Source organism: Heterocephalus glaber, unplaced genomic scaffold, assembly GCF_053883595.1.
Source record: "Heterocephalus glaber isolate CG9 unplaced genomic scaffold, H.glaber_assembly_v1.0 deba00000122, whole genome shotgun sequence".
In the NCBI taxonomy this organism is placed as follows: domain Eukaryota; kingdom Metazoa; phylum Chordata; class Mammalia; order Rodentia; family Bathyergidae; genus Heterocephalus; species Heterocephalus glaber.
The window spans coordinates 7,416,840-7,443,430 of NW_028258138.1; the positions used below are offsets into that span (position 1 = coordinate 7,416,840).

The 26,591-nt window shown below is 43.6% G+C and overlaps 1 protein-coding gene and 1 long non-coding RNA gene across 6 annotated transcripts in view; one reads left to right on the top strand and one right to left on the bottom strand.

Moving 5' to 3' along the window:
• Positions 1-20,504: 20,504 nt before the first annotated feature.
• LOC106009207 (uncharacterized) lies at positions 20,505-26,158 on the bottom strand. 2 transcript variants are annotated; one of them, XR_001183298.3, is made up of 4 exons: positions 25,973-26,158; positions 24,893-25,026; positions 24,012-24,071; positions 20,505-20,779 (listed from the first exon to the last, which is right to left on the bottom strand). It is a non-coding gene; the product is annotated as an uncharacterized LOC106009207 (long non-coding RNA). The 2 variants fall into 2 exon arrangements; XR_002394079.2 differs by lacking the exon at positions 20,505-20,779 and having other exon boundaries at positions 23,892-24,071.
• The window catches only part of Igsf5 (immunoglobulin superfamily member 5), a 44,178-nt gene continuing 42,293 nt past the window's right edge, over positions 24,707-26,591 (top strand). For 3 of the 4 annotated variants that reach the window (XM_004842355.4, XM_004842356.4, XM_087212550.1), the window contains exon 1: positions 24,707-24,901. The gene's annotated coding sequence lies outside the window, so the exon portion shown is untranslated. The remainder of the gene's footprint in view (positions 24,902-26,591) is intronic. The other variant, XM_004842357.4, reaches the window with a different exon arrangement.

Genomic DNA, 26,591 nt, shown 5'->3' on the forward strand with positions numbered 1-26,591 from the left:
ACTCTATGGGCAGGCAGGCATGCGGACAGAAAGGGAAGAGTTTCTCTCAGAGAAATCCAATAATAGCACTGGTGCTGTTTCTGTTACCCAACATCCATTCACCATCTAGAAACATTGCACTTCTTTTTGGAAGAGGATTCTCCCTACCCGTGGGGCCTTGTTGGAGCTGTCAATCAAGGCATTCTGTCAAGTGCTAGCCAATGGGCAGGCACATGACCCAAACTATGCCAGGCAGGTTCCTTGACAGGAGCTATAAGGATGGAAAAAAGTGGTTGGGAGTAAACTTTCTCTATGGATGGTGCCTGAACCAGAGGGCTGAGAAAGTCTTGCAGTTTAACACCAGCATCTAGTTCTGCCTCTAAGCCACATTCTCCAGCAACTTCCTCACTTGGAGCTGCCCAATATACATCCACATTTTGTTTGTGACAGAGTTAGATGCCGTGCTGGTCAGCTTTTTATTGCTGTGACCAAATATGTGACCTACGTGAGTTAAAGGAGGGAAGGTTTGTTTTGGCTCATGGTTTCTGAGATTTCAGTCCATGGTCAGCTCCAAGGCAGAACATCATAGTGGAAGTGTGTGGTGGTGGGGGAAACTGCTGACCTTATGGCAATCAGGAAATAGAGAGGGAAAGAGACAGAGAGGAAAACACTGGGGACCAGACAGACTCCCCAGGATCATGACTCACTCCCTTCCACTGGTCCCCACCTTCTGTTTCCATCATCTCCCAGTAATGTCATCAAATGATGATCACACCGTGGATTAAACCACTGATGAAATTAGAGCCCTCATGATCCAATCACTGCCCCCAAAGCCCATCAGGAACCCAGGCTTCAAGATAGACTCACTGGGAGGACATATCATGTCCAAACCATAACAGATACCAATGCTTATAAAGAAGTCAAATTGACACAATGGCATGCAGTCAATTAGTTGGATTTAGGATGTGGGCTTCTGACCACCAGCTATGGGCATCATGTCTCAGAAATCTCCATCTCGTTTTGTTTTTGTTTTTTGTTGGTACCAGAGATCGAACTTGGGACCTTGCACTGTCGAGGCAGGCAGCAGAACCACTGACCTAAATCCCCGGCCCCAGAGGTGAGTTTTCTTAAAAGAGAGATCAGGCTGTGGGAAACTCTGTATGCCGAGATATCGCTTGCCGTTTCTGATTGATGAAGTTTACTCATTTTATTGTAAAAGCTACTCTTCAGGCGTCAATACCAGAGAGCGTTGGTGTTGCCCACAGAATATAAACTGAGTTTCCTATCTGCTTTCAGTTCTCAGACTCTTGTGAGAAGTTATTGCAGATATTTCTATGACATTGAAGTGGTTTGTTATGATGGCATATTTCTTTTTTTTTTATTAAATTCTTTTATTGGTACATTGTAGGTATACAACACATTTACATTTCTCAGTGGGAACTTGTACCTTTACATGATGCATCTTGGTTCTTATTTTTTCCCCATTCCCAGCCCTCCCTTCACCCCCTCCACCCTTCCCTATTTACAAAGACTTTATTTCCATTTCTCATCATTTTTCCTTTCCCTTCTTTCCTTTCCCCTGCCCCTCCCACTACCCCTATCCCTTTGGACCTTTTCTTCCTATTTTGCATTTTCTATTATTCATTCTAATCATTGGTACATTTTAGGTATACAATATAATGACATTCATCATTGGAAATTTGCACCTTTACCCAGTCTCTCTTGGTTCTTATTTTTCACCCTTGCCCAGCCCTCCCTTCAACCTCTCCATTCCTCCCTATTTACAAAGATTTTGTTCCTATTTTTCCATTTTCTCATATTAATCCCATTCCCTTCTATCCTTTCCCCTAGCCCTCCCACTACCTTCCCCTTTGCCCCTTTTCTTCCTATTTCACATTACCTATTATACATTTAGTCCTTATTTACACTTTCAGTTTCTCACACCAGAGAAACAATTCGGTATTTATACATGTGTGTCCTATTTATTTTACTTAAGAGTATCGCTTCAATGTGCATCCACTTAGCTATAAATGTCTCTAATTTCTCATTTTTTATGGCTGAGTAGTACTCCATTTTATTTATAAAAAACCACATTTTCTTTATCCAGTCTCCAGTTGATGGGCATTTGGGCTGTTTCCAAGTTTTAGCTATTACAAACTGTGTTGCTATGACATATTTCTTTTGCATTAAAAATATACAGAGGATTATCAGGTGTTATTTTCTGTTGAAATTCACAAAGCAAATGGGACTTAGTGTCTGGAAATGCTTCTCTTTCTTCTCTTGTTTGGCTGACAGGTTTGTTGCCATCCTGTGTGTGTTATTTATTGATGAAACAGAAAAGAAAGTCATATTGGGACCTTATTTTCCCATTAGGGGAGAATAAGTGAAACTGGACCTGGTAATATTTTAGCTTTTGCTCTTATTCATCCCCCACTCCCCCAAAAAGCACATTGGATTTTCTGTTATAAGATGCATGTTTAATCATCTCTGATGCTGTAAAGACTTTTTTCTACATGTAAATAAATACATGCTTTCAACTGGGTCACATTATTCCAACTTCCAGAAAGTTTCAATCCAAGCAATAAAGATCCATATATTTATTTTCTTAATGCCCATGCCTGGTTTCTCTTCCTCTTCCCTTTCTTCCTTCTCCTCTTCTCTTCTTCCTTTTTTCTTTCTTTCCTTCCTTCCTTTATTTCTCCCTCCCTCCCTCCCTTCTTTCTGTATGCACTGGTCATCTACCTGTGACGCATACCAGGAGCACCCAGTGTACCAGTCAGCTTTGTATCACTGCAGTGAAATTCCTAGACACAGCTACTTACCCAGCAAAAGCAAGCTTTATTTTGGTTCATGTTTCTAGGAGTTCAAGTCTGAGACTGGGTGGCTTCATTGATCTGGGCCTTTGACAAAGGGATATATCAAGGAGCCAACAAAAAGAGGGAGAGACTTGGAGACCCACAGCTTCCTTTACGAGAACACCCCTAATGTCCTAGGAACCTTCCATGAGCCCTCACCCCCTAATGAGCCACACCACCACCAAAGCCACCACCCTGGGGACCAGGTGTTATAAATGGGCCTTTTGGGAATGCTCATCTAAACCATAGCTCCAGATACTGAGGTGACACTAAATAAATGAGAAAACAGGCTCCTGCTCTTGTAGACCACAGAGTGTCCTGGTTAATTTTAGCCTGAATGATGAGAGTAGAAATGCAATTTTTAAATTAAAAAATAAAATATGGCTGGAGGAGAATCATTCAAGGGTTTTATAATTATAGTCTTTTTGATGTGTGTTCCATTTTTAGGGTGAGCATTCATAGAGTTCCTGAGTCACCCAATTGCTGTGAATGAAATTATGTGTGTGTGTGTGTGTGTGTGTGTGTGTGTGTGTGTGTGTTGGGAGTGGGAAGGGAATCAACCTGGAAAGGTCGGTATTACCCATGTACCTTTCCTTTTCACTCCATTTAATGTCCTGGGGTGGCATCTGGTGGCTAAAATGAAGGACTACATTTCAACCTACAAGATGACACTAGCAGAAATGATTAGTCCTTACCCTTGTGATGCCCACATACCTTATCATCCAAACTTGTGTACTTCTGAATGCAAAATTGGAAAGTTCAATAATTTCCCAGGGCAACAAGCATAAACTCAGATCACCAACAACGAACCTATACTAGATGGAAGGGTGAATGTCATGGGAGCATTGATGAATGTTCCAAAACCTTACCTGCATTATTTCATAAATTCCACACAATAAACCTAGAAAAGCTGAGGTGGGTTGTTTTCTTCATTTTGCTGGTGAAGATGTGGAGCTTTTAAGGTTAACACATAAAATATAGGACATCCAGTTAATTCTAGATCATCCACAACTATTTTTTAGTATAATATTCAGATAGCAAGGAAAATTTTTTTAGTATCAGTATATTCTATGCAACATCTGGGACACATTTGTACTAAAAGTGATTTGCCTTTCATCTCAAGATCAAATTTATCTGGAAGTTCTGATGCTGTTGCGTTTTCTTGTACATCTGGAAGGCCTGGGTCAGAGAGGTTAGGTAGCTTGCTAAAGACCATAGAGTTAGTGCACACCTTGCTGCTGTTTGCAACCAGCTCTTGCTCAGGACGATATACAGGCTCTTCACTGCACAGGTTTTCTCTGGAGACCACAGTCCAGGCTGGGCCAGAAGCATGTGCTGAGGGTGAGGGGTAGAGGCAGAAGCCGCGTTACTTCATTGTACCTCTCCCTCCAATTGTATATGCACAGATGAGTGTATTAGTACCAGCACAGTTTGTTTTAATGTAGTGAAATACATAAGCAAAGTTAGACACAGGCACTAGAAGGTGCTGGAAAATGTGATATTTCCATGTAGAACTTTGACCACTTGCTATGTTAGCCAGAAACTGAGGTGCTATGCAATGGAATAGAAGTTTCCAGCAGGGGGCAGATTTCAGTGGTTTGAGCATGGGGACCCAGAATTTCCAAAGACAATGTCGCACAGGAGGGGCACACTGAAACCTCCATCGAGGGACAGCTCCTCTGACGAAGGCAGGGCCTCTTTCTGTGAGTGCTGCATTGGAGCATGAGCCAGCGGCTTCTAGAACATCTGGTTTGTGGGATCATCTTGCCCACAGACTCTTCTGTGCCAACCCTCCTACCCACAGGGGCACCTTAGGACCCCCTTCTTTTTTGGTACTAAGGATCAAACTCAGATCCTTGTGTGGTGAAACCACTGAACTAAATCCCCAGCCTAGGACTTTGAACTTTGTAGCTCGTCCCCATGGCTACAAAAGTAGGTGGCTGTTGGGACATCTGACCAAGACGATGGAGCAATCAGAGTCTACCCACTGGGAACATAGAGTTGGAATCTGTATTGGTCAGCTTTCAGTTGCTGGAACAAATACCCTGACATCTGAAACTTAAAAATAAGGAAAAGTTGTTTTGGTTTATGGTTTCAGGAGAGGGGGGAGGGGAGGGGTGAAGGGAGGAGAGGAGAGGAAAGAGGAGAGAAGAGAAAGAAGAGGAGAGGAGAAAGACAGAGAGAAGAATGAGAGAGACAGACAGAGAAGGAGCTGGAGACAGGAATCCCTTCCAGGTCATGTTTCTAGAGACTCACTTTCAACCAGGCCCTACCTCCTAAGAGCACATTCAGCTACTGAACTCATATGGAGAATCCACTGAGGAGTATAGCAACTCCATGACCCAATCACCTTCCAAACACTTGAGACTTTTGGGGGGATTTTAGATCTAAACCATAATAATCTTGCCTGGTTCTCAAAAGGCTCTTGCACATCTCATTATGCAAAGTGCATTTAGTCCATCTGTAAGAATCACCAGTCTTAAGAGCTCCAGCATTGCTGAAAAAATTCAAGTTCAAAGTCTCCTCTGAGACTCAAGGCAAACTCTTAGCTGTGAGCCCCTGTTTTTAAAAAAATTAAATACTTCCAATGTACAATGGCACAGGGCAAATATTCTCATTCCAAAAATGAGAAATAAGGAGATAAAAAGGAATGAGACTGAAGCAAGACTGAAACCACGGAAGGCAAATATTAAATCTTGCAGCTCTGTGTTTAGCTCCTGGGGCAGGTTGTGGTGAGAAGTGAACTCCAAAGAGCTCAGACAGTCCTGGCCCTGTGGTCCTGCAGTCTGGAGCTCACATTACTTCTCTCTTGAGCTGGCTGCTCACTCCCTGTGGTTTCACTCAGCACATGTTCTACATCCCCAGCATCTCCACTTCTTGCAGTTTCCACTGTTCCTATGGCTTTACTCTCACAGCTTCAGACTCTGCTCTATCAGAATCACACTGTCTGGCTTCCTGGGTCTTCTTTTGAAATTTGAGTAGAAACTTCCATGATGTTTACATTTTGTATGCTTGCATAACCAGCACCATGCAGATAACATCGGGGTCAGTGCTAGTGACAGCAGTAACAAGGCCCCCTTCGAATATCTCTGCAGCAGCCTCTGAGTGCCTGGAGGGCTGAATTCTGGAAAACACTTTCCTAGGCAGCCCAGAATGAGCTGGGCTCCTTAGGGCTCTCTTGTTAAAGCAGTCTGTTATGGCTTGTGTTTAGATGTCTCTTTAAAGCCTCAAGCAATCATAGTTGGGGGTTTTTTGGAGGTGGCTAGATCTAGAGAGTGTAATACTGAAATTGATTTATGGTATAATGTTAAAATTAAGGGCAATAAGATTGAGGGTGTAAGAATTATTTGCCCTAAATAGCCTAGATAAGATATGAGATAATAAAAAAGCTGTGATCATCCCTTGCTTGCTTACTTTTACTGTCTTCTGCCTGCCATAAACTGTTTCTCCTCTGCTATGTGCTCCTCTGCCAAGCCACCCTGTCTTAGAGCCAGTTGATTATAAACTAAAACCTCTACAAACAGTGAGCTAAATAAACCTTTCTGCTTTTAACTTGTGGGTGTTGGGTATTTTGTCTCAGCAACAAAAAAGTAACTAAGACACAGTCTTTCAAAGCTTTTTGTTCATTTACACTTTTGCACCTGGAATGATAGGATCTAGCTAGTTCCTGAGATGCCTTCAAGCCGTCTTTCCTATTGCCCTGGTGCAAAGTACATGGTTTCTTTCTTCTTTTCTTTTCCTTTTTTTTTTTTTTTAAATAAATACAGGCTTCCCTTCGTGTTTATTTCTCACTTTTATAAAGTTCTGGTGGTCATAATTATCCCAGCCCCCTGTCACCCTCCTGTTTGCTGCAGGAATTTTTCAAAATCTACCACTGCTGCTGGAAGAGTATTTGGCATCATTTTGACTGCAGAAACTTTTCTTGAGATTGTTCTGAAAGCTTTCTCTGTTTCTGAATTACCCAAAGACCATGTGTCAATTTTTCTTGATATGGCACTCAATGCACTGTTTGTTGTTTTTTCTTCTTAAATAAGCTTATTGTATATCAGTCTTTGTTCTTCTTTAAAAGTGTTGATTGCATTTTCAATTTATTCCATAATTTCTCTGAGCTTTTCAACAAAATCAGGTGTAGGCTTCACTTCTTTTAACTGATGCTGAAGTTTCTTTACATTGTTATGTATTTTGGCTAATTGTTGCTGGATTTTTGCTCTTTCCATTTTCCTGCTATTAATCAATTTATTTTCCAATTCTTCCAGCATACTGTGCTCAATTCTGAAGTCATTTTTTTGATTGTAGAAATGACTGTGTTTATCTTTCTCTATAATAATAACTTGATTTTTTAATTTTTCTGCTGTGTGTATGAATTCTGCTTTGTTCGACTTTCTGCTTCCAATTTTGAAGTTGAAAAGGATGAATTTCACCTGAAGTACTAAAACAGCCATCATTCTGTTGCTGCACTGGTGCTGCTCCTCCATGGTTTCTTTTTAATGCTAATCTTTTTAGTGTTGTCACTCTCTTCAGCCCCCCCAATTTTATAGGCATTTTCTTTCTGTCCAGGCTGCAAACTTTCAAATTATTGAGCTCTGATATTTTCCTCCTCCTTGTTCTCACTGTAGATGTGGCTAAAAACAGCTAGAAGTACCAATGCTACAGCCCTGAACTGCCTTGAAATATCCTCTGCCAGATTAGTCCAATACCCTTATTCTCACTCTTCTGCAAAGTCTCATTACATGAGTAAAGGATAAACAATCTTTTTGTCAGATTATGCCACATGACCACTATCTACTCCAATTGCCAATGTGTCCTTGTTCCCAACAGAAACCTCTTGAACCTGGCCTTTACTGTCTGCATTTCAATCAGCACCCAGAGAAGCTCAGCCAGTCCCAGCACCTGGAAGGAAGCTCCCAGACTCCATCCCAGGCTCCTAGGGCAGAGAAGGTGAGCTGGTCCCAGCACCCAGAAGGAAGCTCCCCACCTCCATCCCAGGCTCCAAGGGCAGAGAAGCTCAGCTGGTCCCAGCACCCAGAAGGAAGCTCCCACACCACCATCCCAAGCTCCTAGGGCAGAGAAGCTGAGCCAGTCCCAGAACCCGGAAGGAAGTTCCTCCGCTGCCATCCCAAGCTCCTAGGGCAGAGAAGGTGAGCCGCGTGGGTGCCAGAAGCACCACCTCCCCCACTGTGGAAAAGAGAAGACACATAAACAAGCCTCAAAAACAGACTTCCAGATCACTTACAGCAACTCCAAAGGGAAACAAGATGGAACAATCTGATACTCAACCACCTGGACTCTCTGAACTGGCAACAAAAGAGGATCTGGGAAAAATGGAATCAGAAATAATTACTCAGATAACAGCAAAGATTTTGCTCATGGTACAAGACATGATTAATAAATCTAGAGAGGACACAGATTAAAAAAATAGAGGATCTGAGGAATATGATGGAATCCCAACATAGGAAACAAATGGAATCCATAAAGCAGATACAAACAGATTTCCAAGAGATTAAAAACTCCATCAAAAGTCTGCACAGCAGAATGAACCAGTGTGAGGACAGAATTTCAGATATAGAAGATAAGATTGCAATTAGTGAGGAGGAAAAGAAAAATTGCTTTAAAATTGTAAGGGAACATGAGAAATCAATCCAGTAGCTGCTAGACGATGCAAAGAAGAATAACATAAGACTGATTGGAGTCAATGAAGAAACAGGAGAGAGTGCAGATGACATAAAAAAACTGTTCACAGAAGTGATGGCAGAAAACTTCCCAAGGAGGGGAAAAGAACTTGACATACAGATAAGTGAGGCATATAGGACTCCAGCTAGCCTTGATCAAAAAAAATCTACACATAGGCATATAATAGTTAGGATTCCAGAAATCCAACAGAAGGACAAAATTCTACAAGCAGTGAGAGAAAAGAAACAAATCACATACAAAGGAAAGCCCATCAGAATCACAGCAGACTTCTCAATGCAAACCCTCAAGGCAAGAAGAGCTTGGAATGATGTATTTCAAGCCCTAAAGGAAAACAGCCTCCAACCCAGATTGATGTACCCTGCAAAACTATCTTTCAAAATTGATGGAGAAATAAGATACTTTCATGACAGAGAGCACCTCAGGAACTTCATGAATACCAAACCAGCACTCCAAAAAATTTTAGACAATACCCTAGGAAAAGACAACGAGGATCACAACCCCAAGAAACCCAGCAGAATGAATCCATTGGGTGTGACAAATTAAACACAAAGGGGGAGAATCCAACAAAAAGAAAAAGTCATGACAAGGCATTTAAAACTTTTGACTTCATCTCCCCAATGAGTGTATAATTCAATCTTATTATTGTACTGATTAGTATTTTTCTAATTCTAGAGTTGCACACCATTCCTTGTGCTATACTGGCTATTTATTATTTTCTTATGTCTACTTTTTAATTGGGTTGTCTATTAATGAGCCCTAAGAATTCTTTATATATTCTGCTCATAGGTTATATGCATTGTAAATATGGTCTGTTTAAGGACTACTTTTCATTTTAATTATGTCATTTAAAGTTCTAAATTTTGATGAAATCTCATTTATCAATTTTTTTCTTTTATACATCATGTTTTTTGTATCCTAGGTAGTTCTTGCCTACCCTGAATTCATAAATATTTTCCCTTATAATTTCTTCTTAAAGTTTTATAGTTTTAGGCTTTCTTATTTAGGTTCATAGATCCCTTCAAGTTATTTTCATGTATGGAAAAAAAGGGTTGACATTAATTTTTTATATATGGATACCAGGCATTCTAGTGCCGTTTGCTGCAAACACTATCTCTTCCTTGGCTCTTGAATTGAGTTTATATTCTATAAAATGCTAATGTTAAATGATCTTTCAAAACTCAGTGGACCATATATGTGTGGTTCTATTTCTAGATTTTATTCCAATGGTCTATATGTCTTTCCTTACACCAACACTGCCTTGATTACTGTAGCTTTAGAAGAAGTCTAAAATTAGGTACTAAACATCTTCCAACACTGTTCTGTTTTTGTTTTTGTTTTTAACTTTTCTAGGTTCTTTGTACTCCTACATAACTTTTAAATTTCAATATCCGATTCTTCATTTATAGCAAGTACACACAGATCTGAATTTTTATATATACCTTGTGTTTTCTAATCCTGCTAAATTCAAGTACAAGTTCTAGGGGCTCCTAGAGATTTCTTAGTATTTTCTCTGTTGATGATCATTTCATCTACATATAAAGATTTTGCTTCTGCCATGCCAATCCTATCCTAATTGTGTCATTTTATTGCCAGACTATTTTGGTGGGGCCTAGGTTTCAAAGTTTAATGGACAGATAAAGAGTAAGCATATCTGCCCTTGTTCCCCACCTCAAGGAGAAAGCATTGTGTCTTCTCCATTCATATAAGGTGTTCTCGCTGGAAGTATGGAGTACATGTCTTTAATCTGTTGAGAAGGTTCTGTTCTACTTCTAGTCTCCTGATAGCTTTTACCATGAACAGCTGTAGAATTTAGTCCAATACTTTTTCTCCAACTAGTGACAGGATCATATGGCTTTTCCCTTTCCTCTGTTAAAATGATGACTTTTGGGGGTGGATCTTCCAATGCTGAACCAACACTGCCATCCCTGTAATAAAACCACTTTCTACATACTGCTAGATCTGACTTCTAATAGTTTGTTTTGTTAAACAAATTTCTATCTATGTTCATACTTTTTTCTTCTATTATCTTTATCCAGTTTTAGGATTAGCACAATGTTGAGTTCCTAAAATGAGGGGAGAAGTGTTCCTTCCTTTTTCTGTTTTAATTGTTTGATATAATTTATCAGTTAAAATGTATATGAGCCTGCTGTTGTCATATAGGTAGGTTTTCAAGCTAGGAATATACTTTCTTTAATAGGTGCTATTCAAATTTTATATTTCCTCCTGAGTCAGTTTCATTAATTTGTCTTCCAAGGTACTTCTTAGAAGTTGTCAAATTTATTTCAAAAAAGATTTTTGTGATATGCTTTCTGTATCCTTTTAAATTCTGTAAAATCTGTGGTAATGTCTCCTAGATCTTAATATTGTAATTTTAAAAATGTATAACTGATATTGTATAACAGGAAGAAAAGGTCAAAAAGAGCAGGGGAATTGGGAGGGGTAGAGGAATGGAAAAAAGGGAAAGGAAAAAATATGAGAAGAGGAAAAAAATGGAAACAAAGTCTTTGCAAATAGGGAAGGGTGGAGGGTGTGAAGGGAGGGGAGGGGAAGGGAAAAAAATAAGAACCAAGAGACTCATGTAATGGTACAAGATCCCAATGATGAATGTAACTGTATTTTATACCTAAAATGTACCAATAAAGTTAATGGGGAAAAAAATTCAATCAGCACCCACAGATTCTGCTGACAGCATTCTAAGGCTTCTCTAGCCTGCATCTCCAAAGCTTTCCAAATTCTTTTAGTTCTAAAGGCTTAAAGAAACCATGATCAGTTACAGTTACAGCAACAACTATACTTTGTAGTATCAAAATTTTCTATTAGTCAGCTTTTCTGTTGCTGACACAAAATACCAGACACTCACAACTTAAAGGAGGAGAAGTTTATTTGGTTCATGATTTCTAGTGAGATTCAGTCCATGATTGGTTGGCTCTATGGCTTAGTGAAAGGGAATGACAGAGGAAAGCTCTTCAGCTCATGACAGCCAGGAATGGGGTGGGGGAGAAAAAGGGGGAGAAGGAGGAGGAAAAAGAAGCAAAAAGAGGAGAGGGAGGAGCTGGAGTACACCCTTCAGGGTCAGTCTCCTAGTGATCCATCTTCAACCACGGCCCCAGTTCCTAAAAAGCACATTCAGTTACTGAACTCATCAATGGATGAATTCACTGATGAGTATAAAGCCCTCATGATCCAACTGCTTTCCATACACATGCGGTTTGGGGGGACACTTTAGATCCAAACATAAGAGCACCTCCACACAAATCAAGATTAAGTATCACAGAATCTAAGGCACTAACTAGTTGCTGTGGAAATACAAACCTGAAAGCTGAGAAGGTCCTGACAGCATGGAGGTAGGGAGGAAGAAAGAGGAGGAGGGGAAAAGAGGAAAGAGGAAAAAGAGGAGAAGGAAGAGGTGGAGAGATGGGGCGGAGGAGGAGGAAGAGGAAAGGGGAAGAGGAGGAAGGAGTGGAAGAGAGGGAAGAGGAGTGGGGGAGGAGAAAGCTGGAAGAGAGGAGGAGTTGGAGAAGGAGGGTGTGTGAGGGAGTGGGAGAATGAATTTCAAAGAGAAGCAGGGATGCTGCAGCCCCAACAGCACGTAGAAGCCCAGGGATCCCAGCTCCCAATGCTGAAAGATGCTGACCAGCTAAGCATCCAGTCTGGGAGCTCCTGGAAACTCCATGGGTCCCACTACAGTCCCCATAGCCCTCCAACCTCCATGTCTGCATGGCCCCAGTGGTACTACTATCCTGGGCAACACTTAGTACATGGCCTGGATCTTCTCCCTCTCTGTATCTTCCTCTTTTATCTATCACATGGAAATGTTGTGTTATCACAAATTTGTCCCAAAACAGGTTTCTTTGAGACCACTTCCCCAGAATTAATGATCCCATAAGTGGAACACTGTAACTTGGCTTCAGGACCATATTAGTGCACCCCAAAAGAGATTGCACCCCTTCCTGCCCTCCCCTCCGCTTCTCCTCATCACCCCCTGCAGGAAGCCTGTGTCACATTCCTGTCCCAGGCCCCATGGTCTCAGGCTTGCCCATCCCTGCAGGTGGGGCTGCTGTCTCAGGGATGGGGTTGGCTGAGTTTTGTCACCACCTAGTGGCCATCTGGGGCCAGGAGAGAATTCATGCCCAGGATTGAGGAGAGTGCTCTCAGGTTCTGTAAAGCAGCAGTGTCACCTGTGGCGACCCCAAAAGGCTCAGAAAGTCCCTGGTGACAAGAGAGATCTGAAGCTACAGAGTCAGAGAGCTTGAAGAGCAAGCTGTGGTGAAACTGAAAACCCAACTATGATGGGCACAGGTTCACCAGCCTGGTCTCTGCCTTCTTCCCCGGGAAACCCCAAGCTCCCTGCCCCACTCCTGCTAGTTGTGTGCAGCTGCAGTTTCGTCTTCTGGCCTTGCTGGTTGGGCCACCATAGTTGGTCCATCTGCACTAAGGCAGGACAGTAAAGTTATCCCTTGGCATTCTGGATATGGGTCCTGAAGAATAAAGTCAGCTTCCTCCCGGGCCAGAGGTATGGTGTTTTCCCGGAGGGTCTTTGATGACATTGTCACAGACCAGGGGTGAGGCCCCTGTGAGCAGGCGGGAAGGGCTCTGGAATCAGGCTCTGATTATCCATGAGGTCTGAGAGTCACTTTGTCGTCCCTTGTAATTGCCCATTTTTCTTGAAGTGATGCACATGAGATTTCTGACACTGGCAACCAGCCAAAGGTGAACCACACCCCTTTCAAACCCAACTGTGATCCTCTGTGCTGAGTGCCCGTCAGATCTTTCCATCCTTGTGGTTAGGGAGCCCAGTGACACCCAAGTCCACTGAAGCTGTATTAATCTGAGGTTCCCACTGAATTTGCTGGCCTTCATGCCAATCATCCACATGGCCAGTGGAGTCCTGTGGATGTGACTGTGATAGGCAGAATTCTAAATGTCCCCAGTGATGCACATCCTCATGTAAGCCCACTCCCTTCCAGTGGGAAGAGCCCAGGAGTATGTGCTACATTGCTGCCTTGTGATTATGCCACACTGTAGGACAGAAGAAAGAGTGTCCACGGGTCTAATCACTGGTGTAATCACATGTGCCTTTTTTTTTTTCTGTAGTCCTGAGAATTGAACCCAGGGCCTTCACCCTGAGCTGCACCCCCACCTATTATATTTTTAATTTTCAGACAGGATCTCTCTAAGTCGCTAAATTGCCTAGCCTGAGCTTGAATGTGCAGTCTCCCTGCCTCAGCCTCCCAGATTGTGACGTGTGCCTTTTAAAAGCAGAGAGTTTATTTGTAGCTGGGCGCAGAAGAAAGTTGAGTCAGAAGGAGGATTGGATCCACGGTTGCTGGCTTTGCAGATGGAGGAGCTGCATACAAGGAGGGAGGGTGACCTCAGGGGTCTGACAGTGGACCCTAAATGAACTCAGCTCTCAACCGAATGGATTTGGAAGTAGATTCCCTCCCAGAGCCTCCAGCTAAGGATGTGACCTGGCTAACACCTTGATTTTGCCTTTATGAGACTCTAAGCAGAGAACCCAGCCACACCTGCCTGCGCTTCCTACCTGTAGAACTGCGAGATACCAAATGAACGTTGTTTTTAGCCACTACCTGTGTGGGGATTTGCTACTCAGCAACAGAGAATCAACACCGTGACACTGTGCCAATCCCAGGGCTGTGCTGTATGGACCAGTGGCTTCCGTTTCTTGGCTCTTGGAGGCAATCGCTCTGGGAGCCCAGTGGCATGCTGGGAGGAAGCCCCTGCAGTCCCGGGGGAGGTCCATGTGGGCTAGAGCCCAGACCCAGCCAGGTCCTGGTCCATGGCCAGCACTGATGGTCCAGCTTGTGAATGGGCCCTCCGAAGTGGACCTCCAGCCAGCTATGCTGTGCTTCATGAAACCCTGCCCAGGCTACAAAATAAATGATGATTCTTATTTTAAGCCTCCCTGTTTTGGGGTGCTTTATGTAGAGAGTGCATTTCCTGTTGCTTGCCCACATACCAAAATTACTAATTACATCTCTGGTCTTCAGTGACATAGCTGATACTGAAGATAAATAGACATTAAGGATATTATGTAGGACATTCTTACCCAAGCATAAACACAGCCCTCGCAAATTTAAGAACACAGCATTCTGTGTCCTCATAGGGCTTTGTGACTCAAAGAGGGAAATAGCAGAGAGCACTTTGCAAATTCTTAGTTATGGGGCATTTAGAAACTGTACCTACAGTGTGTGCCACTCAGTGACAGCATTCAATGCCAGTGAGAGTGCAGTAGAATGAACCATCTGCAACTGCTGGCGGGACTGGCAAGGGCATAGTTCTGGAAACAAGCTGAATTCTATCGCTAACTTTAAATTGATCGGTATTTTGACAAGAGCCTAATGAAAGGAGCCTAATGTAAGTTACACAATAGTACCGAATGCAAAAGAAAAGAAATAAAAGGCAACATCTCTTGATGCATGAATACATGCATCAGTATTATTTGTAATACTGAAAAACTGGAAACAACATAATGTTTAATGAAGTGGAGCTCTTATAGTTGTTATGATATACTATAATATATCATAATGTAGCATATCCTTATGAAGCCATGAAAGCAAAGTTCATGAATAGTTTTTAATGATATGAAACAATATTTATAATACAGCCCAAATTAAAAAGGATATAAAATTGTATATATAACATTATATTCCACTATATAGTAATACATGAAAATATATATGGATATTGAATTAAAATATTTCTTATAGCTAAGATATAAGCACAATTTAATTTTTAGTAATAAAGAATTCTTTAACTATTGATACACACATAAAACATGCTAGCATTTAACCACTTAAAATTATTTCACAAGAAAGCATAAATTTATGGAAAAACAGTTAAGCTAGTTGGTTAAGTGGATATATTAGTTTCCCGGGGCTGCCATTAGTACCATAAATTAAGTGTGGCAGTTAGGTTGGAGTGCTAATTTGACTGACTCTGGGATCCTCTCAGGCGGTTGGTAAAGATGCTTCTGGATGTGACCAGGGGATTGCAGCAGCGTGGCCTTGAGGTCCAGGTCTGTTCTTCTGCCCTTTCATTTCCAGCCATCTTCTCCTTCTTTGCTTCCTGGTTTCCAAGAACCAAGTGCTTTTCCTCCACCACGCCCTTCCCCTGTGATGTTCCTACCTTGGAGCCAGCTGACCATGGACTAAACCTCTGAAGCCATGAGCCAAACTAAACCTCTCCTCCTTTAAATTGTGAGTGTCAGGTATTGTGTCCTAGTAATGGGAAAGCTGACTAATATTAAGTGTCTCAAAGTGTCTGTTATAGTACTGGAGTCTGGGAATCTGATACCAAGGTGTCAGCAAAGCCGAGTTCCCTTTGAAGGCTCCAAGGAGAAATCTCCTTTGTCCTTCCTCATTGGTGGTCATGGTCCGCAGTCCTTGGGTTCCTTGGCTTGGAGCTGCACCAATCCAATCTCGGCCTGCATCTTCACAACGCTTCTCTCTCTGAGTCTTCACCTTGTCTTCCTTTTTTGTGTGTCTCTGTGACCAAATATGTCCCTTCCTACTTGAACCCCAGGCATATTAGATTGATCATCCATCCTTATTCCAGTATGGCCTCATCTTCATTTAATGACTTTTGCAAGGACCCTTATACCAAATACATTCACACTCAGAGGTTCTGAGTGGAGATGAATTTTGGGTGGACACTACTCAAGCCAGTACAGTAGATAAGGAGGGAAAAATTCAATTTTGAATGCAAAATTCCATATAATATTTCAAAAAACTGTTAAAAATTATACACAGCATCCCCTAACCCAGAGACACATAGGTGTATACACACTCAAGAGCGAAGAGCTTTGAAATACTTTCACGGTGGTTTCTCTGGGCAGCAAGGCTCTGGGTTCTTCTTAATGGCCTCGATGTAGTTTTTTGAATTTTATACACTTTCTAAATTGGCTGCCCACTCCTTTTGTAGTTAAGACACTGACCAATTTCTTGCCAAATTGTCAAAAATGAGATAGCTAACTACCTGCCAGGGGACCATAACTCACTTGGAGAGCCTTTGCTAATACTTCAGATTTCTCAAAGTGTGTGTGTCTTCCGACCCAGTGACTTCATTTAAAAATAGACTTTATTTTTAAGAGCAGTCTTAGGGTCACAGTAAAATTGAGCAGAAGGCACAGATGGCACCCACACACACTCGCCCAAGCTCCTCACTCTCACCCTGCCCGCCAGAGGCCCCATGTATTACAGTGGAGGAACCTACGTGGCCCCATCTTTCTCAGCCGGCATCCGTGGTTCCCAGCAGGCCTCGCTCTTGGTGTTGGACCTGCTGGTGTCAAAGATCTAGTGACATGTATCCACCACTATAGTGCCATACAGAATAGCCAGCTGACAGCCCTAAAACCTTCTGCACTCTTCCTATTCATTCCTCTCCCTGCTTTGCTTGCTGGTTTTCATGAACGGCATGGCTCTGCTCTACCACACCCTTCCGCCATGATGCTCCTGCCTCGGAGTCAGCTAATCACGGACTGGTTCACTCCTGCGTCACCATGGATCTTTTTATTTACTCCATAGTAGCAATTGCATTTTTCAGAATTAATCCTAAAGAAATCGTTATGAGATAGTCAGGGACCACCAAAGTAAGACAGGAGGGTAGGACAATGAAACAAGTCCCGTGGGCAATAGAGTATTTCCTTTTGTAGCATAGCATGTTGCTTCTCTACCCTTCTGCTCTTTCAACAGACAGTCATGGGGCTCTGATAAAACCACAGAAGCAGAATGTTTGCAGAAGGCGAGGGAATTTTTACTGGGAACACCCTAAACATTACCTCTAGCTTCAAGTGCTCTTAGTAGACTGAAAGATTGCTAATTTTAGAAGTCACACAGCTGGGTAATACATTATTAATCTCCCATTTGCTTTGCTGTGGATAACCTCTCTAATGTGTGGGTTATCAAAACAGTTGTGTCAGGTACTTTGCAGAAACTTAAAGGCTACCTTTGCGGAAAATCTGAACTGGAAAACACTCAGTCCTTCAGATAGCAGATAGGTGACTAAAATGGAATACAACCATGGTGCCTTTGCTGTCATCTTTGCTGTCTTAACCCTTGGACCAGATTCTATTAAGTTCTGTACATAGACGTGCAGATCATTTAAAGTGTTCAGTCCTAGACTGTAGTCTAGAGTTTACTTGACCTATTGCTGATGGAGCTGAGTTTTCTTTTTCTGTCTCTTCCCTCTTTTCTATCCTTATTGCTTTGAGAGGAAAAATAGGTCATAGCTCAGTTGAATAATATATTTTAATTGTAGTTACACTTGAACTTAATTTATCAAGGTATATTTAACAGTAATGGCTTTGGGAGGAAAAATTTGTGATTGCTATAGCCTAGGAAATTCAACTTGATTTTGATGTTCTGAACACAGTTTAGACCTGTGCTTCGTCTTATGCACTGAATCTTCACATGGGATCATTTAATGTATTTCACACATGCAGTTTATGGCCACAGAGATAACTCATAAAAAAGCTGTTGATATAAGAAAAAAAATGAATAAAATAAAAATAAAAAACCACCCAAAGAGGAATCAGAAGAGAGGGAAGCCTTGGAGCAGGCTACTCAGAAGGTTGGAAGACAAAATGTCAAGGTTGAAGGTCCCAGCAGTCAGTCCTTGGCTCCATTGGATTACAGCCAAGGGACAGGTGTCGAAAAACTTTGCCACCTCCTCCAGTTTTCCCTCAGCCCTGTCAGTCCTGGGTTCTCACCTCAAGACATCATGTCACACAGGCCTGTTTCAATCCGTATTTCCTTCCTCCCTTTGCCCAAGTACCCCCACCTTCCACTTTTACCCTTCTATCCTAGGAAACTCAAAAGCAAAAGTCTAGAAGAAACTGGCAGAAATAGAGATGGAGCTTCTCCTGGCATCTGTGACCTGCCCCTTTCACCCAGATGAAGCTTTCCCTGGCACCATCCTTATGCTTGTGTTTCTTCAGCTGAGGCACCAAGCCAAGCCTGAGGGCACCAAGCCTTGGTCCCTATCATAAGGCCTAGGCTCACAAATCTGGGATGTTTTGTGTAGGATGATGGTTCCAGATACAAGAGTAACCCAGCAATCCCAAGAACAAACTATAATTACAAGGCAGCTGGGCTCGTGAGAAGAAACACATTTTGGATCCATGCCCTTGGCCAATGAAGTTTACTGGTCTTGTTGCCCACCCTAGCAAATTCACAAAAACTTGCTGCTTTCTTTGTTCTTTGAGGATTCTGAACCCCTTCCTTGATGAGTGGTAGCTCCATTCAGCTGAAACTTCTCCCACGAATGCGCGTGGAATACTTGGCTTGGTCTGTGTTGTGCTCACAGGTGGGGGTTTGGCGAGGTGACTGGATCATGGGGATATGATACATGTCAGCAGATTAGCCCCTTGATGAGTCAATAGCTAAATGCGATTTGGGAGGTGAATCTGTCAGAAGAGATGGATCCCTGGGGGTGTGGCCTGGGTCTATTACTTCCCTGCTCCTCCCTTGATCACTCTCTGTGCCTTTTCTCTGCCAGACTCCTCTGCCATGCCACCCTGCCTTGGATCCAGCTGTCTATGGACTGAACCTCTACACACTGTGAGCCAAAATAGGGTGGGTGTTGGGTATTGTGTCTCAGCAACAAGAAAATAACTAAGCCAGCCTGGTTTCTACCTTCTCCGAGGTTGAAGATCCCATCCCTTTCAGTTAGGTGCCTCTTTCCTCTCTGATTGAGCTGTGATAGCATTCACCACTGATGGTGATAAAAACTGCAAGCACCTGAAGTCTACCGGTGGGAACCTGCTCAGAGAGGCCAGGCATGGGTAGACATTAATAATACTGTATCTAGTAATAGGGGAGGGGCAGGGGTTTGGAACATATCACATGAATAAAATCCGGCTACTAAATAGGTACAAAGATGCCAAGCTTTTAACAGTGCTAGTCTCTGCATGGTAGTCGTATGGGCATTCTGTTTTAAAATTTTCTCCTTTTTTCTTTACTCCATTTTCTAATTTTCTATAGTGAGCATGTATCACTTCTTTAATAAGAAAGATAATTGACACTATTACATCATTACATCAAAAATTCATAATGCTTGCCTATAAGTGACATTGAGATCACAGATGGTTTTTATTTTCTTCCTTATACTATGCTAAGCCTTATATGAAATTGCTTCTTCTGGAAGTAAGACAAGGTTAGACATTGACTTCCCTATTTAATATTTTCTAGATAGTCTACAGAGATCCTGTACCTAAATTCCTGGTATCCCTAAATTACTCAAGAGGATCCTGATAAAATATTTTTTAAAAGATAAAAAAATGATTCTCATACAAATCTAAGGTGAACACATATCAAATATTTTAGTTAACTCATTCATTGATGAAGGAACCAGAATGATGTAGCAGAGTCAGTAGAGGAACCAAACAACACACTATAGAGGCCACTGGAAATGCTAAAACCTTAGGAATAAAGTTATAGCTGGTCAATATCCTCAGGGCAAAAATCAATTACCTCTGCACTAGACAAAGCTCATTTGCATTTCTTTGTAGAAGAATAATTTGTTTTCCTCTCAATTTCTTGTACCTGAGAGTTGTCCAGAGTTCAAGGACAGCTAGGGCTGTGTGAAATCAGATAATCTCACAGATGTCTTCATGCTGTTCCAACTTTTCCAGTTTCCTGATATCTCTTTGGAAACAAACAAACAAACAACAACAACAACAACAAACCAAGATCCTGGCCCTGCCCTTTGCCTTGCACACTTAACTCCCTGCCTGGCCCTCTTTGCATTCAGGCCTTACCAGCCTCCAACTCTTACAGAGGTCCCACACTGCCTGCCAGCCCTGTGCCTTGTACATTTTGTCTCTTCCTTTAATGCCTAGCCAGCCCCACCCCTCACTAGAGCTCGAACTGTCACCCGACAGAGTCCTAGGAGGTTCCTAAACCCATCTTATTGCAGGTTCACTAACTCCCTTGAAGAAAAAGAATTTTCGGGACTCATCAGTAAACAGCATCGAGTGATTTATTAGGCAGACATTTTAAAAGTATGCACTCAAAGAAATAGAGAGTGTGGGCCCTGAAAAGAGAGAAGGGTGCCTTATGATCCCAAGCTGGGTATTTTTACTGGTGTTGGGGTGTCTTCCGGATGGGCATTCTGGGGTGTGTGTGCTGCTGTCCGTCGGTCACTCACCCGGCGGCTGTGTCGCAGTGCAAACCGTTTCCCTGTATGAAGCTGAGATCCGCTGCCTGCTCCTGCTGCTGCTTCCTGCAGGGCAGAGTCTGTGGGAGGAAGCGCTGCTCACAGGTGAAAAGCTTGGCCCAGGGCCCAAGTCAAAGGCTCCCGGTGTCTGAAGACCCTCAGAAAGTTTTTTGTTTTTTTTTTTAAGTGCATTTCCAGGAAGAGAAAATGGCTTAAGTAAGTTTTGTGCCCCGGAGCTATAGTTTTTCTTAAAAGTATAATTTTAAAAATTCTGATCTTCCTCGTCTCCTTTCTACCTATCTTTATTTTTTCCATTCTACTTCAAAACCAATTTCTTTCCAGGGCCTCACCCCAGCAGCGTCTTTCAGAACTTCCGTGCACTTCGAGTTGCCACATGAATGTGCATGATGTAAACTTGTACTCTCTGATTTAAAAATAGTAAAGGCTAAAAGAACCAATAAAGTCTCTCTTTACACTCAAACTTTGAAATGGTGCAAATCTCCCATTTTAAGGGAAAAAAATTGTCCCTCAGCACAGAGAGTTGGGGCTGCTTCCTCCAGACCTGTGTCAGGAACCTGTAAGGGACAACGGTCCAACCCGAGGTCACCACATGGGGCACACCCCTGCCCTCCTCCTGCCACAGGACTCAAGTGTGGCTGTGTTCAGCGGAGAAGCATTGTTGTTCAGTGTGTGTACATTATTTCATATGGCTTTTCTTCCGCCAGGAAACCAGTGGGAAACAATGAAACTGGCCAGGTAGCCCTTGGGTGTTGAAAACTGAGAAGTGGCCTTGACAATGTAACCAGCTGAAGGGGTACTGTCTGAGACACTGACTTAGCAGAATTGATTTTGAATTGATTACTGGAGAATGATGAAAGTTACCTGAAAATTCATAAGGATTATGCCAATCCATCATTTACACAAGCAAACCACAGCACCAGATGACCGAAACTGGCCTTCTAAAACTCTAGAGAGCTTTGAGTGAACCAAAGGGGTGATTGTACAATTTTAAATTAATGGGACTAGAAAGTTTAGATGACCAGCATGACTTACGCTCAGTTCATGTTTCAAGTGGTCATCATATTGTCTTTTCTCACTGATTAGACTAACCTAGAGTGATAACTTCTAAATACGTGGCATTCCTAGGGAGGTGCTTGTTTTGGTTGGGATCTGAAATGTGGGGCCCATTCAGAAGAAGTAAGTCACTGGTCAATGCCTTTAAATGTCATACCTTGTCCCTGTCCCTTGCTCTGTGTGCCTCTGGTCCCCCGTGAGGCAACCAGCTTCCCTCTGTCTCACCCTTCCACCTTCCAGGCCAGAAACAATGGGGCCAGCTGACCCTGAGTAGAAACCTCTGAAATCATGAGCCGAAATAAACCTTTCCTCCTTTAAGCTGCTTGTCCCAGGGATTTTGTCACAGAGACAGAAAGCTAACATAGTACTAATGTCTCAAGATCAGGCAACTCAGGAATGAAACTGGTTGAAGTGAAGAACAGTCAGAGAAATTCAGTATGATGAAGAACTTGGGCAAAAAAAAAATTCTTGTTAAACAAGGCTTTTATCTTAATACTAAAATGCTGAGATGGAAAATATTTGTAACCTAGAATTGGTGATTGCACCAATCAAAATATGTGCTCATTGCCTGTGGAAGAGGCAGGGCTAGTGTCCCAAAAAGCTTGCACTTCATAGCAAAACTCCACCAACAGAGGGTCTTAAATATCACACACTTATTTCTCCCAAGTTTGGAAGCCAGGAGTCTAAGATCAAGGTGCCAGGTGGTGCCCTGTCTGGTGAGGGGAGCCTTCCTGGCTCGCAGACGCCTTCATGTGGGCTTTCTGCTCTCCAGGCATGTGGAGGGCTCCTCCAACACCCCTTTCTTAGGAGGAAATGATCCCAGTATGGGGGCCCCATCCTGGTGACCTAATTGCCACTCAAGGGCTCCACCTCCAAACTCCTTCATGTTGGGAGGGTAGAGTTGCAGTATGGAAATTTTGCAGGGGACAAAATTCAGTATAGAGTAGGTAGAAAAACGTCTTAGTTGTGAAAGGGAAGATGTTTTAGTGTCATTTTTTTCCTTTAATGGAGTGGGTGGTCTACTGATGTTCCACTAGAAGAAAGGAAACACAGCCCATGAGATTGGGAATAAAAAGTTTTGGAGTTCAATGAATTGTGAAGTACAGCTGAAGCAGTTCCAACAAAGTCACTCTGGATGGCTAAAAAGGACATAGATAGAACAAATGTCCAGTTACTATGTAGGAGAAGAGAAAAATTATTTTTCCTTTACTTTCTTATATTTACCTGGGGCCTTCAAATTAATCCAACAAGAGAGAGAGTCACAAGGGAACAAAGTTTACGTCTTATGCTATGGGAGCCATGAAGGTAGTAGCAGGCTCCTCGAACTCTGAGAGTTAAAGCTTTTATCTTTAACTTAATAGGGAAAAGAAAAGGGAGAACAAATAGGTTTCTTTAGGAAAGACAAATAGGTTTTTGAAAAACAAGTGGGAGATGAGAAAGTCTGTGATAATGTTTGCTTATACGTGTATGAATGGTCTGTCCTTTTCAAGATCCTAATGTGGTACCTGATAGAGTTCTTGCTGGATAAAATGGCTCTGTCAGCCCCACATCCTAAATGGCTCTTCCAGGCAGACAATAAATCACTCAGGGAAACAATAACCTAACTTTCCTGCCTCGAAGCTCTCCCGCTTATAGTCCTTCCCACCGAGAAATTCAGACTTGCCAGTGGATTTAAACCTCACCTCTGGCTGCAGCCAAATGTCTACCTCCACTATGTCTCCCCCTGTTATGCCCTTGCCCATATAAGAAGTCACCTAGCCAGCCCCTGGCTGCTGTTCTTGCCATTGTCCGAGACGGCCCCGGCATCCTGTCCCCTAATAAAGACCTAGTCTCGGGTGTCCGTGTTTTCGGCTCACTCTCAGCGCTCTCTTGGAGAAAGGATTTATAGTTGGTTAATTCCTATTCTATTCCTATTGGGTAGTAGATCTTCCCTAGGAGGAATCCATGGCAGCCTACTTCTCAGATGGTTCTTGTAATCAGATAAGGAAAATTCTGAGAAGGCTTTTATTGAGTCTCTCTTTCATCTTGTCTCTCTCTCCCCTTCCTCCCCCTTTTTTCCTTCCTCTTTCTTTCTCTTGAGTCTGTTGAAAATCAGACATCTTCCATTTAAAATAATCTCTGAATTGAAGTTGTATACTTTGAGGTTGGCATATTCTGTTCCTCTACAACTGGAAGGAGCAGTACCCCCGCACCCGCCACCATTTATTTGCTTTTGGGACTTAAATGCTTGCTTCGCACCTTCTGTTGGTGCCCAGTGTGTACAGACCCCTTGATCCTCAGTCCTCTGACGAGATGAGCCTACAATGAGAGACAAACCAAAAAGGACAGTTACGACAGGCCAAGAGTGCAGTGAGGTGTCCAGCAATGGGTTTGGGAGACAGTGGCCTCCAGAAACTGCCACAGAGATCTAAAAGGTCGAGTTCTTCTGGGGACCTCTGGGGAGAGGAGTGAGGGGTGGAGGCTGCCATCGATGCCTAGTCCTTGGGCAAATGTTCCAAAGGAAACTGCTTCACTCTTAAACTGCTGTTACCTTCCAGAGCAGGTCCTGCGAATGAGTTTTTTCTTTCTCAAAAGGACCTGTTCCTGTTGATGTTAAGGTGCTTGCTTGGGAGAAGGAACCGGTTTCACCAACCAGCCCACTGGCCCCTGCCTGAGGCCAGGAGCAGCCATGGTGGCGGCCAGCTGGCATTTCTGATGGGAAGAGCCTGTCCGCCTCCAGCTGGTGGAAAAGAACAGCTGAAGCAGGATGCAGGCCTAGAGTGGTCTCCACCCTCCCCTGGGGACCTGAGCGAGCCTGGAGGAGGAAGAGAAGGGAGGCCCTGAGGCCTCTGGGCTCGACTTCCGTGTTTGCAGTGGTGGAGGGCTGGCTAATGATTAATGGGAATGTGGCCCGCTGGTGTGGGGCACTCACTCACACCTTCCCGTGCCTCTGCATTCAGAGCCCTGCCTAAGAAGTGACACAGCCCTTGGGAGGAACTTCCTGTCACTTGGTGAAGAGTGATCAGGTTCCTGGGCCACCAGACAGAGTCCATTCCTGTGTCTGTGTGGAGACAGGATAGCAGCCAAGGAGCCTGTTGGGAACTGAAAACCTTCTCTGAAGCCCTACAGGGGACGCTTACCTGCCTGAGGTAAGCACTGCAGTGTGGGTCTCCCAGGAGGGCTCTCCCGTGAGGACTGTCTGTCAGTCAGGTGGGTGTCTCCTCAGTGGACCTGAAGCCCTCATGGGCCTTCCGCTGGTTCTCCTGTGAAGATCCTGGATGACAGCACACACAAGGTGTTTGTTTTCCAGCTTCAAGTTAAAAATTAAGTGAGGGGCTGCACTGCGAGTGTGGAAATTTCAGACCATTGTAGGGAGCGAGTGTCCCTCAGACGGAGCTACTGCTATCAGGTGTAAAGCTGGGAGGGACTCTGCGGGTCCCAGGAGTCACGTGCTGAGAACCCACTTCCAGTCAGGTCACTCCTTGGGTGGCGTGAATGCCATTTCCTCCCTCACAAGAAGAACCTACTGGAAGCAGTCTTCCCGGGTCTCAGGACTTCCTGAGAAGCTGGGCCTGAAGGTAGGGCCGGAGGGCTGCAGTCTCAAGTGCAGGAGAAACTCGAGGCCTGGCCAAGACCTGAATGGAACCGAGCCCTGCAGCCCCTCCCCTGGCCCTGGGAGTCCCCAGTCCTCTGTTCTGTTCGGTTCTTGCTGCTGCCTGAAACAGGACATTTTAGGAACACCTTCAGAGGTTACAATATCAAACTACCCTCAAGAACCAGAAAGAGGGGCTGGCTGAGATCTGCGTCAGGATCTCTCCCTTGGTGGGTGTCCTCGGTTTTTCTGGGTGTTTGTGCCTTGTGAGGCCAGCAAGAAATGGGGTGGGGGACTAAATCCTGCCTATTTAATGCGACTTAATAAGACTGAAGACTGAGTGCAGCTTTTCAACAAGAAGTAAGACATGAAGAGCCTTGCATTGAGGAAGTGAATGAGAAGCTGGGGTTCGGGCCCGGGTCCCCCTGCCCCTCAGGTATTAAGTGGCCATCCCTGGCTCGTGTCCTCATTTAATTAAAGTATGGTGTCTGAGCTCAGTTATACCTGAAATCAGCTCTCTGACAATGGCCCAGGTCCACATGCCCTCTAAACAGTGTCCTCACAAACCCTGTCTGTAGTGACCTCCCTCTGGTTCCAGGACTTGCAGCCATGCCGGGGTCCTACTTACCAGACTCAGGGACAGCTATGATTTGGGACAGAGAGAAGTGAGAACCAACTGCAGGGGAGGAAGTTGCTGAGTGGAGAGTTCCTTGTTAAACAGTCTATTCTTAGCCTGCAGCCTGACCCCATGCGGTTCTCCTGGGCTGCAGCTCTTCTTGATGGGCCTGCATCTGTGCTGTGGGCTCTGCCAGGCTGGGCCCAGGCTCTGCAGTTAGGGCAACTTCCAGTCTCTCCCCGCTCCTCTGCTGCGAGCCTGCATTCCCTGGGACTGGCAGAGCAGTGAACCTGTGGAGTTCTCTTAATGGAGCCCTGAAATTAGTAAATGATTTATTTAACACTTTGTAACTCTGGGTTGCAGATCAATCTCAGAAGGCCTGGTTTCATCCTGGATGGTGTGGGCTGCTTGGGACTTGGCAGGGATGGTTTTCTTGGTTTTTGCTGCATGTGTGTCAGATTATATTGCACGGGCAACGGAATAGTGTTACTTCAGCTCACACACTGAGTGTCTTTCCAAAGACATCGGGGAAACAAAAGGGGGAAAATCCATTCCTTCCCAGGGACTATGAGCACCCCGATAGGCGTCAGATGTGAGAAGGAGTCAGGGCCCGGAGTCTCTGCCCGCCGTA